Below are 11,988 nucleotides of genomic sequence, written 5' to 3' on the forward strand. Positions count from 1 at the left end.
AAGGTTTGTATAAAGCTACAGTCTCACTAGGGAAAACAGTGGTTGGAGACAGCAACCGTGTGCACTGAATTTGCGATCTCATGCCCTTTATTGCTTCGAAGATGGGGACCAGACTCCAGCCAGAACCTCATAGGTTTGAATTAGAAATTCTGACCCCCATAAACAGTCACGTAATTGCTGTAGGATGACAGTTTAACATAACATAGGCGCTCGCCAGCTCTGCTTTTATGCAGGAATATAACCAGAACACAGCCAGATACCAAACAGCTGAGCTGCAAAGGGACACACCGTGGGCAGGTTCTGTCTGAGAGTGACTTCAGTCAGTAGGAGATTGTTGGAGACACGTTGCCTCCCACCAGGCAACCTGTGCAGTTCCCTTGCGACTGAAAATGTTCACCCAGAGGTAGATAGTGTTTGCATGCTCAACCTCTGGGTGACCAACTGGATGTCGCAGCTACTTGCGATTTGTCATCAAGCATGAAAAAAATCAGTGTAATCACAGAGCAACCGCTGGTTTTTCCTAGCTGCAAAGAGGTGCCGTCCTGTTTTTACTCAGTGTGACTGAAGCATAAGCTCTTCTTTATACCTGCCTAAAAACTTTAATCAAATCAGTGATGAAACACAGGGGCAACATTGAGCTCAAATGCTGGAAGGTAAATTAATAGGCAGGAGAGGTTTGAAAAAGGGGCACGAAAACAAAAGACAGCAGGAGAAAATATATGACCACTAAAACAAAGTATGCAGACAAACTCACTTCAAATAATCACCTGTAAGAGGTCTAAAAAATGAAATCCATGTGATGCAAAATTCTTTCATTCCCAATATGTCAGGTGCCAGAAACGAGTCGCAAACCATGAAGCAAATCGAGTACTTGTAGTTGTTTGCGAGTGTGGAACTATCTGCCTCTACACTAGAAATGTCCTTAGCAAACGGGTTTTGGCTGAGAATTGAAAACTCTCCCCTGTGAAATACACAAAGGAAAAAGTCACATGAAAGTCAGAGATCTGCAGATGAAGGAAAAAAAAGACTCATTGAATATTTATGACATTAAAGCAACACAGAGCTATTTTCCTTACCTTTGGGGTTACGGAAGCTAAGGGAAACTCAGTTCCAAAGTTCAACCGGAGTTCAAAAACATTTGACTTTTTGCTTTAAGCAAAATCCATGTCAGGAAGAGCCAGACGTTTCTTTAGGGGGGTTCAGACAAGAACAATGCTGTTAAAATCCCAGCTTTGTTCAGTTTCATTCTTTTCAGCAGCAATCTCTCCTTCTTTAACTTTGAGGTAGTGTGCACTAATACACTCACTAGAAGACAGGTGCGCCACAGCTCCCCAGAAATGTGCACATGTAAGTTTAATTGAATGTGTGAGTTTTCGCTCATGCATGCATTTATGTTTGCGCACGTGTGTGTAATGTGTGTGTGTTTGTGTACACGCCCTCCCTCCTCCACAACTCCACTTAGTGTTACCGCTGTGAAAATGAAACCCCACTTGTCATTCAACCGTGGCCAGTTAAATAAAGGGGTAGGCAACGTGTTATCAACCGCTTGCACGCGTGAATGTCACAAATAGTGCCAACACGCTGTCACTCAGCTCTGCAACTATGAATTGTACCGCTGCAGCTTACCCATCACTTGTGATAATGATGAATAGATGACAGAGGGAACGTTCGAGAGGAACAGTATGGTCGTGAACCTGGCGTAGGAGGGAAAGTGTGTGTGAGTGTGTGTATGTGTGTGTGTGTGTGTGTGTGGGGGGGGGGGGGGTTGTTGAGGCTAAAAGAGTGACGGAAAAGTTTGTGTAGAGCAAAATCATATGTGAGAGTAAATGAGAGCACCAAGTCAGATAACAAAAGGCTATGAATAACAGGCAGTTGAGAGAGAAGTGAAGGGAACGTGAAAGAGTTCATTATTTGATGAAAGCACAGAGTGAACATGGAGATAAAAAGCAGAAACTCTGAGAATGGTCTACCAAGGATGAAAGGATTCTTTGGCTTGCTCTGTCTTGGGGCTACAGTATATGTCAATCAAACTTAGATGTCAGTCATCCCGCCCACACTTTTTGTCTGTGAGATGCGAAACACGAAGTGCCACATACGTGTGTGAACATCCTGCTGGGCATGTTGCTTGTATAGATGAAGGTGAATCAGCGTGCTAACAGCTAAAATAGCGCACTTATTGAAAAGTATTAGGAGCTAGAGAGAAGGATGGAGGAGCTTCAGGAAAAGGGAGAATCCATTGGGGTAGGAAGCAGAGAAGAGCAGAGGGATGAGAAAGATAGAGGATGGTAATTGAGAGAAAGCTCGGCCTTCCCCTAAGAAAACATAAGCACCTGAGCACAGAGCAGAGCGAGTATAAACACACATTTAGACAATCAGTTCAATGCAATTCAATCAAGTTTTATTTTATACAGTACCAAATTACAACAAGAGATGCCTCAAAGTGCTTTACATACACATTGTAATGGGGAACTAGCTTATTAACCATATACTGCCTTGATGCAGATCTCTAAATTTAATACACACATTTCCTCTCCCTGGATACAGGGATTGATTGTTTGTGCAAATGTGTACACAAATATGGAGAGCAGGTTGGAGTGTGTGCATGCGTGTGTGCGCTATTGAATGTTGATTTTAGCAGCATGCCTGTATCTATATAACACATCTCTATCTTGGGAAACATGCTCAGAAACATTCTGGTGCAGTACAGGAGAGAGTTTGTGTGCCTGTGTGTGTGTGTAGAGTCCAAGCAACCAGTTAGAAACCCTTGTGTGTTTATGAGGCTGGGATGCATTAAATGTTTCTGCACTCACATTAAACTGCCTCATCATATAGCTACATATGTTTTCACCCATTGTAAGTGTATAATCAATCCACATACCAGTAAGTGATGTCAGCGTATAGGTGTGTGTGTGTGTTTGTGCAGCTTGTTTCCATTCGCCTTCATTTGTATTCCATTATAAAGTACATACCGCTTCTCTTTCAATTTCAAATCGCCTGGCTTTGCTCCGAAATTGGATGCCGTGCACTTGCCCTCTTAGAAAGCATCGGCTACAGTATTAATAGAGATTATCTCTTGACACACCAAAGTTATTATAGCTGTTGGATAACGGCCATTGTCTTATGTGAGGAAAGACATTTTTTTTCTGTACTTTTCTAGAAGAACTCTATCTGGCTGATTGAGCACTACTACATGATTTCATTATATCAAACTAATATCGTATCGGTATGGGTTGCAAAACTTGAAAAGCCAATAATTCCATAGTGTGAGTTTGTCTGTACAAATTGACTTGGCTAACAGGTTAGTTGGCAAGCTATTGAGCCTTATGAAGCTGTAATTTTTAAACTAGATAATTATGGTGGAATTTAGAGACAGGGGAGGAACTAAAAAAATATACATGAGTTTATATGTGTGTGTCGGTGTGTGTATGTGTGTGTGCAAATGAAAGATTTAGACAGACGCACTATGATTAGGCTGCAGTTTCTTCTAGCTGTTTATCCCCATTACTGCTGCCAAGGAGCTTACCAGCTAAATTAGGCAAATTCTGGTCGCCTAAACAAATTACTCGCTCTATTTGAGGAGGGAAATCAAATTAAGAAATTAGCACAGATCCAACACTGTACCCTAGCCAGTAATACTATTAGCTCTTAGTTTAGATTTCATCTTCATTCCATCCACTAAGCTCAGGGATTCTAATACTTATGGATTACCTTAACTTTGCCAAATGTAAGTAAACTCTTAAGTTTTGATTAAATTAAAAAAAAAGAAAAGAATTTGTACCTAAAGAATCTTGTTAAACTGGTCAGTGTGTCAGTGCCTCTTCCCTTTTGTGTTCTAATTTCCCCCCCTCTCTATTCAACCTCAAATACTAATTGTTTTGGAAGTCCTGCTTTAATAATAAAGGGTGAATGCATAGTGATGGACTTGCAATGCTTGCAGCAGCCATAATTAAAGTTCTTATTTGACTGAAAATGAATTAAAATCACACAGACTGAAACTGCCCTTGAATAAAATCAGAAAAGCAATAAAAATGCTTCTTTTTGATTTCATTGTTAAACCTATTGAAACATCTCTACTTTCCCTACATTAGTGTGGCCTTTACAAACCTATGTATGGCGCGTCTTTGTGCATTTGAACACATAAATTCTTCAAAGTTTGAATAAAGTGCACCTGAATGTGCTTTTACAGTATTTGCACAAGCCAGCGCATTGTATGCAGGTCTACCAGGTGAAATGATTTTGTTGCTGCCATTTGGTTGGTCTACTGATTACTGTAGGCCTTTGTACAAAAGCATATGAAAGAAGGTAACATGGAATCAAAGGATGGAGGAAATGATTAGATCTGAGTAAAAAAGGAGTAGTAAACTTATGAAGAAAGATAGAGGCAGAAAGGGAGTGGGAGACAAGAAATCACCAGCCATACGTCATCTGCTTCCCTCTCTTCTCTTTTCTTTCCCCACTTATATTTAAACTACCATCGCTGCCCATCTCTCTTTTCCCTATTGCCCTCCCTGTTTCTCCCAACGCACTCTCACCTGAGCAAGATTAATCGTTCCAGTCGAATCACATTACCTCCAAGCCCAACTCCAAACTCCCCACCCAACACACACATACATGTGTGAGAGAAAGAGAGAGCGAGAGAGAGGGTCCGTGAGCCAGAGACAGAGGGAGACGGTGGATGGCGGGTGGGGAATTGAGGGATTTGAATGCATGGATGGTCTGCTCATTTAACTCATCACATTATTTTAGCCCTGTGCTTTATTACACTTAACTGGGACACTAGGCACTCAGTCAAACACACACACCCACACTCACACATACACCCAGACACCTTCACACATAATCCTGTCTACACATCTATCCTGAACTGCAGGTTTGCCATAATGTGTTTATGACGTTGCATGTTTAATTTGTGGAAGAGGATGATTCATGGCCCCTGATAACAATGCTTCATCATCCCCATAGCACTATGGCATAAAGAGGGTTTGTGCAGGGCAGGAAAACTGTTGTTAATCGGATGCTAATCATCTCATAACCTGGAAAATGGGCAAACAGGCACAACCCCTTATGCAAATGTGCTTGTGCATTTATTTGTGCATGTTTATTAATGTTCACGTGCATCCCCCCGTGCGTAGCTGTGGGAAGGTGTGGCATCCACATTGTTTGAGCCTGAGTGTCCTGTTTGGTGTGTGTGTGCGTGTGTGAGGGTGAATATTGATCTATTGCTATGTGCTCTATCACCCTGCCAGGCATAATAAGGAAGAATGGGACACTAAGCAGGTGCTCACCCACTGCTGATTTATAAAACATATGCACCGGAGTAAACACCTCAATCACTCCAAGGGGCAAGGCTATGGGAATTAATAACATTTACATGCTAGAAGGATAATGCATTCTTAGTTTATTTTTTAATGCATGTGACCTCTTAAGGTATACAGTATTCTTCTTATTGAAGGTGCAGTGAATTGATTCTGGGATTATCTATCCTTGGGAAGAAAATAATCAATGTGTAGGCTAAATGGGGTCAAAATAGCCAAATGTGAACTTGGCAAGGCTTTGATATGAAGGAGTGTCTCAGCAGCTGCACTTCAGGCTACATTTTTTCACAACTGAAAACAAAGCAAATGGATTCAATGTATTATTTCCTTCATGCTTACTTATCAAGCCACTTGGATAAATATGTGAAAATACGATTTGCTTTAATGTCTGTAAACTAACATCAGACATGTACAAGGTTCCAGCCACAAATGTTCTTGTGCTTATAAGATCAACGTCTGTTCTTCTGTCAGTTCCAAAGTACACTTTCATCTATACTTGTGTATGATGCATTAAGACCACCAGTGTTGGTCAAGTTACTTGAAAAAAGTAATCAGTAACTAATTACTTCCCCCAAAAAGTAATCCAGTTACTTTACTGATTACTTATTTTCAAAAGTAATTAATTACTTAGTTACTTTTTAAAAACACGAATTACAACCTGAATAGGTGATAAAACTTGTTTTATTAGTTTTAATCTTTTAAAAAATTTAATTATATGCAACATTCTCTGACTGGAAGAAATTTGTTTAACATTTAAACCTATTTTCTGCACATTCCAGCACATAAAATAAAATATTTTTTTGTGTTTACACTCACTCCTTCAAATAGATGCAAGTAAAACACAGCAGAAAATAAATAAAATCAAAGACTAGCGGTCTGAAATGTGCTGTTAGCATGTTAGCAGATCGATGCTACTGTGAACTGAGGAGCTATTGCCTTGATGTGAGCTTCTACTCAGGGTTTTTTCTTCCAGTTCAGAGCAGAAATGTTTTTGTTAAGATACTGGATGTTGTGTTTTTCTCCACAATTTTAATTATTAGCTAGATATATTAGCAACAGGGATGAGTCAGTTGGGCTCGTGAATCATGATTCATGACTCAGTAAAGTGATTCTCGAGTATTGAACGATTCGTTCATGATTCGCGCATCACTAAAGGAGGCAGTGGTGGAGGAACACAGAGTGGCGGAGTTTGAAATATTACTCTTTCTGGGTCACAAAATAAACTTTTAAGATATTTTCATGCGTGAATGGTGCTGTGTAAACTTCAAATATCTGCTCGATTCATCAAGACGTCACATATTTACGGTGGCCCCTAGAGACAAAGCACGTACAAACTCCAAAACACATGCAAACTCCAAAACACGTACAAAATCCAAAACATGTGCAAACTCCAAAACACGTACAAACCCCAAAACACGTGCAAATTCCAAAACACGTGCAAAATCCGAAACACGTACAAAATCCAAAACACGTGCAAACTCCAAAATACGTGCAAAATCCAAAACACGTGCAAACCCCGAAAACACGTGCAAACTCCAAAACACATGCAAAATCCAAAACACGTGCAAACTCCAAAACACATGCAAAATCCAAAACACGCGCAAACCCCAAAACACATGCAAATTCCAAAACACAACGGAAGTGCTCCAGGACGCTAGGGGCAGTGTTGAGCTTTTGTTACCCAGTAACTACACAAGCCAGGAAGTACCAATGACCGGATTTGGGGTCTTCATTTTAAGCCGATTACGTCACAGCGATACAACAAAGGCTGTCCCAATTCAAAGGCTGCTCGAAATGCGTCCCTCAAATGCGTCCTTAATTTCCCTGAATTTTAAGGATGGGTCGGTGTAGCCTTCATGGCCCGACATATCCCAGACTTCATAGCGCGGCAGTGGTGTGGATAATTTTGTCGAAAAAAAAAAACGGCGGAAGCGGAGCGGACGAAGAGTAAACTTTCAGAAGTAAGTACTGAATATTATGTCACTTATTTATGCGCAAATGTTTTAATAATGAAGAATATTAAAACATTACTGTTGGCCACATGTCGGGAAAGTTATGTGACATTAGTGATGTTTGTACTAACTTGGTTTTAAAGCCTTTACTTCAAAATATACGCCGTTCAATAGTTGACTTTGATCTTACAGAGAATGTGATGATTTTGTGAATAATTAAAGTCAGTCATATATCCACAAACACAACAAGCTGAAAGTCAGTGATGCTGCTCGGTTTGCAGTCCTGAATATCACGGCACAAGCAGGATTCACTGCACTGTTAATGTTAGCTATGTTATATTGCTGCCTCTGTTCGGTGGTGTCGAGCCAAACGCACTTTAACCCTTTAAAGCCGGTGGGAGCAGGCATGCTCTGTTTTGCGCAACTATTTTTAAATCCCGGTAGCACTGCAACCACGTAAGCTAGCGCAATAATTTTTTTTGCATATGAAACCGGAGGAGTTGTACTTACATCTTATGCCATCAGCTTGTCCTAAGTCACAGTTTCCTTCCACATATAGCTTTGCAAAAACTGCATAAAAAGCACTTGCAGCAACAAAAACATAATATTCCAGAAACGCGCTTTGCCGATCCGATCAGCTGTTTGTAACACTTCCTACGTCCATCAGCGCGAACTCTCGCATGTCCTCCATGTCCTGCCCGAAACCGGAAGTGACGTCATTTTGCGGAAATATAGTTTTTTACCATCAGGGCCTTATGAGTCTATACTGGTGTTTTTAAAAGTTATGTTTGAGTTTATGACTTTCTGTGTCGTTTCTATGGGGCGCCGTTTGTAAACTGAAACATGCCGAAATTAACAGCAACATTTTTCCACATTTAGCTCTAAATCTTACAAAAACATGTTTTTTCGAGTCATTTTTTACAACATTTAGTAAAATATTTGTAACTTTTCATATTTAAAACAGGATTTTAAATGTTAAATCTAAATGCTAAATGTTAAATCTAAATGTTAAATGTTAAATCTAAATGCTAAATGTTAAATGTAAATATTATATATAAATCTAAATGTTAAATGTTAAATGTAAATATTATATTTAAATGTAAATGTTAAATGTTAAATGTAAATATTATATTTAAATGTAAATGTTAAATGTAAATATTATATTTAAATGTAAATGTTAAATGTAAATATTATATATAAATCTAAATGTTAAATGTTAAATCTAAATATTAGATTTATGCTTCATAGCATAAGTGCCTAAGTCATTTTTTGGTCAAATTGAGATTTTTGCCTAACTTTACTCCCCTACCACTGCTGCATCATCCTGTCCGTCTGCCTATGTCATTGGCCAATCACAACACTCATAAGAGTCAAAAAACATACTTGCCTAAGTCATTCATTTGACTTAGGCAGTTTTACCATTGGACTTAGGCAGTTTTGCTACAATCAATTTGACTTAGGCAGTTTTGATGTATGCAAAATGGCTGATAAGAAGAAGAGGTTGACCGCAAGTGAAGCCCTTGCTCTTCTTTTTGATTCATTTACATCTGGTAAAAGTTCATATTTTTTTAGTTTTTTGGTCACTAAATGTATTTTCATTCAATCAAAGAGGTTATGACCATGTTAAAAGATTACTTTTTTGTTGCAAACAAAGTATGATGGCTAGCTAACATTAGCGTTAGTAGTGTAGCATTAGCATAGTAATGTAGTACAAGCTAGCAGCTAGCTAACAGCAGCATGCTACCAGAGTAAATCTTTGGCAATTTCAAAGGCAATTTGAGCATTTTCAGCAAGTTTGCAAATTATATTATGTTTCAAACATTTGCTTTTTATTAGGAGGAGAGTCTAAGGACGGGGGACGCCCTGGGTTCATTGTTAATTGTTAAATTGGACTTTATATTGACTGTGTTCAAATGACTGATACTGGTTGAACTCTATTGCCAGTAATATTCATGTAGCCCTTTGAGGCGACTGTTGTTGTGATTTTGGGCTATACAAAAATAAATTCATTTGATTTGATATTAATAGTACAAATTGATTTTTTTTTTTTTTTTTTACATAGCAGACATTTTGACTACACAAGTAGATTTAGATGTCAGCTTGATTTACCATTTTAAGATACTCCAACAGCATTTTATTTTCTGTTGTATCATCAGGAAAGGAAGTTGATGTGAACTTAGAGGAGTTGGTGGATATAGATGAGGGAGAAGGAGGAAATTATGTTGATATGGGGCAACAGACTGATGAGCAGCCAGAGGAAGGAGAGGAAGATGAAGGAGAGGAAAAGAAAGGGGAAGGAGAGGAAGATGAAGGAGAAGAAAAGGAAGGGGAAGGAGAGGAAAAGGAAGGAGAAGGAGAGGAAGATGAAGGAGAGGAAAAGAAAGGGGAAGGAGACGAAGATGAAGGGGAGGAAGAGGAAGGAGGGGAGGTGGAAGCAGAGGAAGAGGAAGCCAGTCCAACCCCCAGCACTTCTGCTGTTCGTCACAAGCGTCCACTGCCCCATACGTGGAAGAAAAATGTCATCAAAGAAAAGCGTCTGAAGGGAGAGAATTACAAGAATACAATGGGACAGGAGAGACCACCAAAGGCCATGGGCCCACCATGCACATCACAGCACTGCTTCAAGTCAACGAAAAGAAGTTGTGAGCTACTGACTGAAGTTGAGAGAAGAGGAATCTTCAACAATTTCTGGTCCATGCCTTCCTGGGAGACACGCAAGGTGTATATCCAGACTGTTGTTGAAAATGTGCCCATAAAACAGAAGAAAGGTGGTGTTGATTCAAGGAGAACAACATCTCTGCTATACCACCTGCAACTCTCAGATAGATGCAAAATACCTGTGTGCAAAAATCTTTTCTGTTCCACACTTGGTATTGCCCTGAGAACCATTGGATCATGGTTAACTGCAGGCATGAAACCCAACACTCATACCCAGCCCAACCCCAAGATCAACAAGACTGGTCCTCATATGCCAATATCAGATGGAGACCAGGCCTTCCTGAAAGAGTGGCTCTCTGGAATACCTACAGTCCCATCCCATTACTGCCGCCAGGTTCCCTCTTATCAGAACAAGAAGTTCCTGGAGCCAGGAACAGTTTTGAGAGAGCTTCACAAGGAATACCAGAATGCTGCCAATGAGAATGGAAAGCGTGCTGTGAGTGAGACATACTTTCGGAAGGTTTTTGGAGAGCAGGATTACTCTGTGTTCATTCCAAAAAAAGACCAATGTGACATCTGTGTAAGCGCCAAGGTAGGAAATACAGATGAGGATGCTCTTGCTACACACTTGAGATTGAAGAGTCAGGCTCAAGCTGAAAAGGCTGCAGACAAAAATGAATCCAGTGACACACTTTCAGTGTGGACAATGGACCTTCAACGCGTTCTTCTTTGCCCCCAGACAAAAGCAAGTACAATGTACTACAAAACTAAATTACAGATGCACAACTTTACCTGCTTCAACATGAACAACAGAGATGGGTACTGTTATGCTTGGGAAGAACATGAAGGCTCCTTCAGCAGTGAGGTTTTTGCACATCTGCAGTCCAACCACTTTGAGTCTGTCCTACAGGCCAACAGAAACATTGAGAAAGTCATTGTCTGGAGTGATGGCTGCGGGTATCAGAACCGGTGTGCTACCATCAGCAACGCCTACCTTTACCTGGCCATGAAGCATGGTGTCAGCATTGAGCAGAAATTTCTAGTTGCAGGCCACACACAGATGGAGTGTGACTCCATGCACAGTCTAATTGAACGGCGCATTGTGCAAGACGTTTACACTCCACGAGATTACGTTGTCATCTTTGAGGCTGCATGCATTAATCCATCCCCATACAGGGTGACTCAACTATACCACAATGACTTCATGAAGTTATCTGGCACCTATGTCACCAATATTCGACCCGGCAAAAAAGTTGGGGACCCCACAGTCCATGACCTCCGGGCTTTGCAGTACTTGACTGATGGACGGATCAGGTACAAGCTGGATTTTGAATCTGACTGGGAAGACCTGCCTCGGCGCATCAGCATACCCGACAACAAGCCATTCAAGTGGATCCCACTCTTTCCTGCTCAGTTGCCCATCACCCTGAGGAAATACAGTGACTTACAGTCAATGAAAAATGTACTACCAAGAGTGGCCCACAAGTACTATGATGATCTTCCTCATCAGTAGTATACATAGCCTACCAAATAGTACACACACACACGCACGCACACACACACACACACACACACGCACACACACACCCGCACACGAAGAGAAAGAGAGAGAAGAGAGAGACAAACACACACAGACAGATACAAACACACATAGACACACGCACACCTCTTTTATGAGCCTACAGGCCTCCTCTGCAAATTAATGGGTGGGTGAGGTGAAGTGAGTAAGTCTCCTTACTCTAGCTGCCATTTTGTGATTAAAATTGAAAAGTTACAGTGTGTTATGGTTACATTATAGTATGTCATGTTCATTTTATAGTTTGAAGAAAAACTGCCTAAGTCATAGGCATAATCTGCCTAAGTCACTTTTATTAGACAAAAGAAATGATGTTGGGTTTTGTTCTTTTTCCATACTTTTCCTCACATATACTTAAATGTTCTGTGAAAATATCAATTAAAAATATGCATGTGATATTTAGAAAATTAGTTTTTTCTTGTTTTCCGAAAACACAAAAAAATGACTTAGGCACTTATGCTATGAAGCTAACGATATATAAATCTAA

The sequence above is a fragment of the Simochromis diagramma genome, unplaced genomic scaffold (assembly GCF_900408965.1).
Source record: "Simochromis diagramma unplaced genomic scaffold, fSimDia1.1 OVJJ01000344.1, whole genome shotgun sequence".
Lineage (NCBI taxonomy): Eukaryota > Metazoa > Chordata > Actinopteri > Cichliformes > Cichlidae > Simochromis > Simochromis diagramma.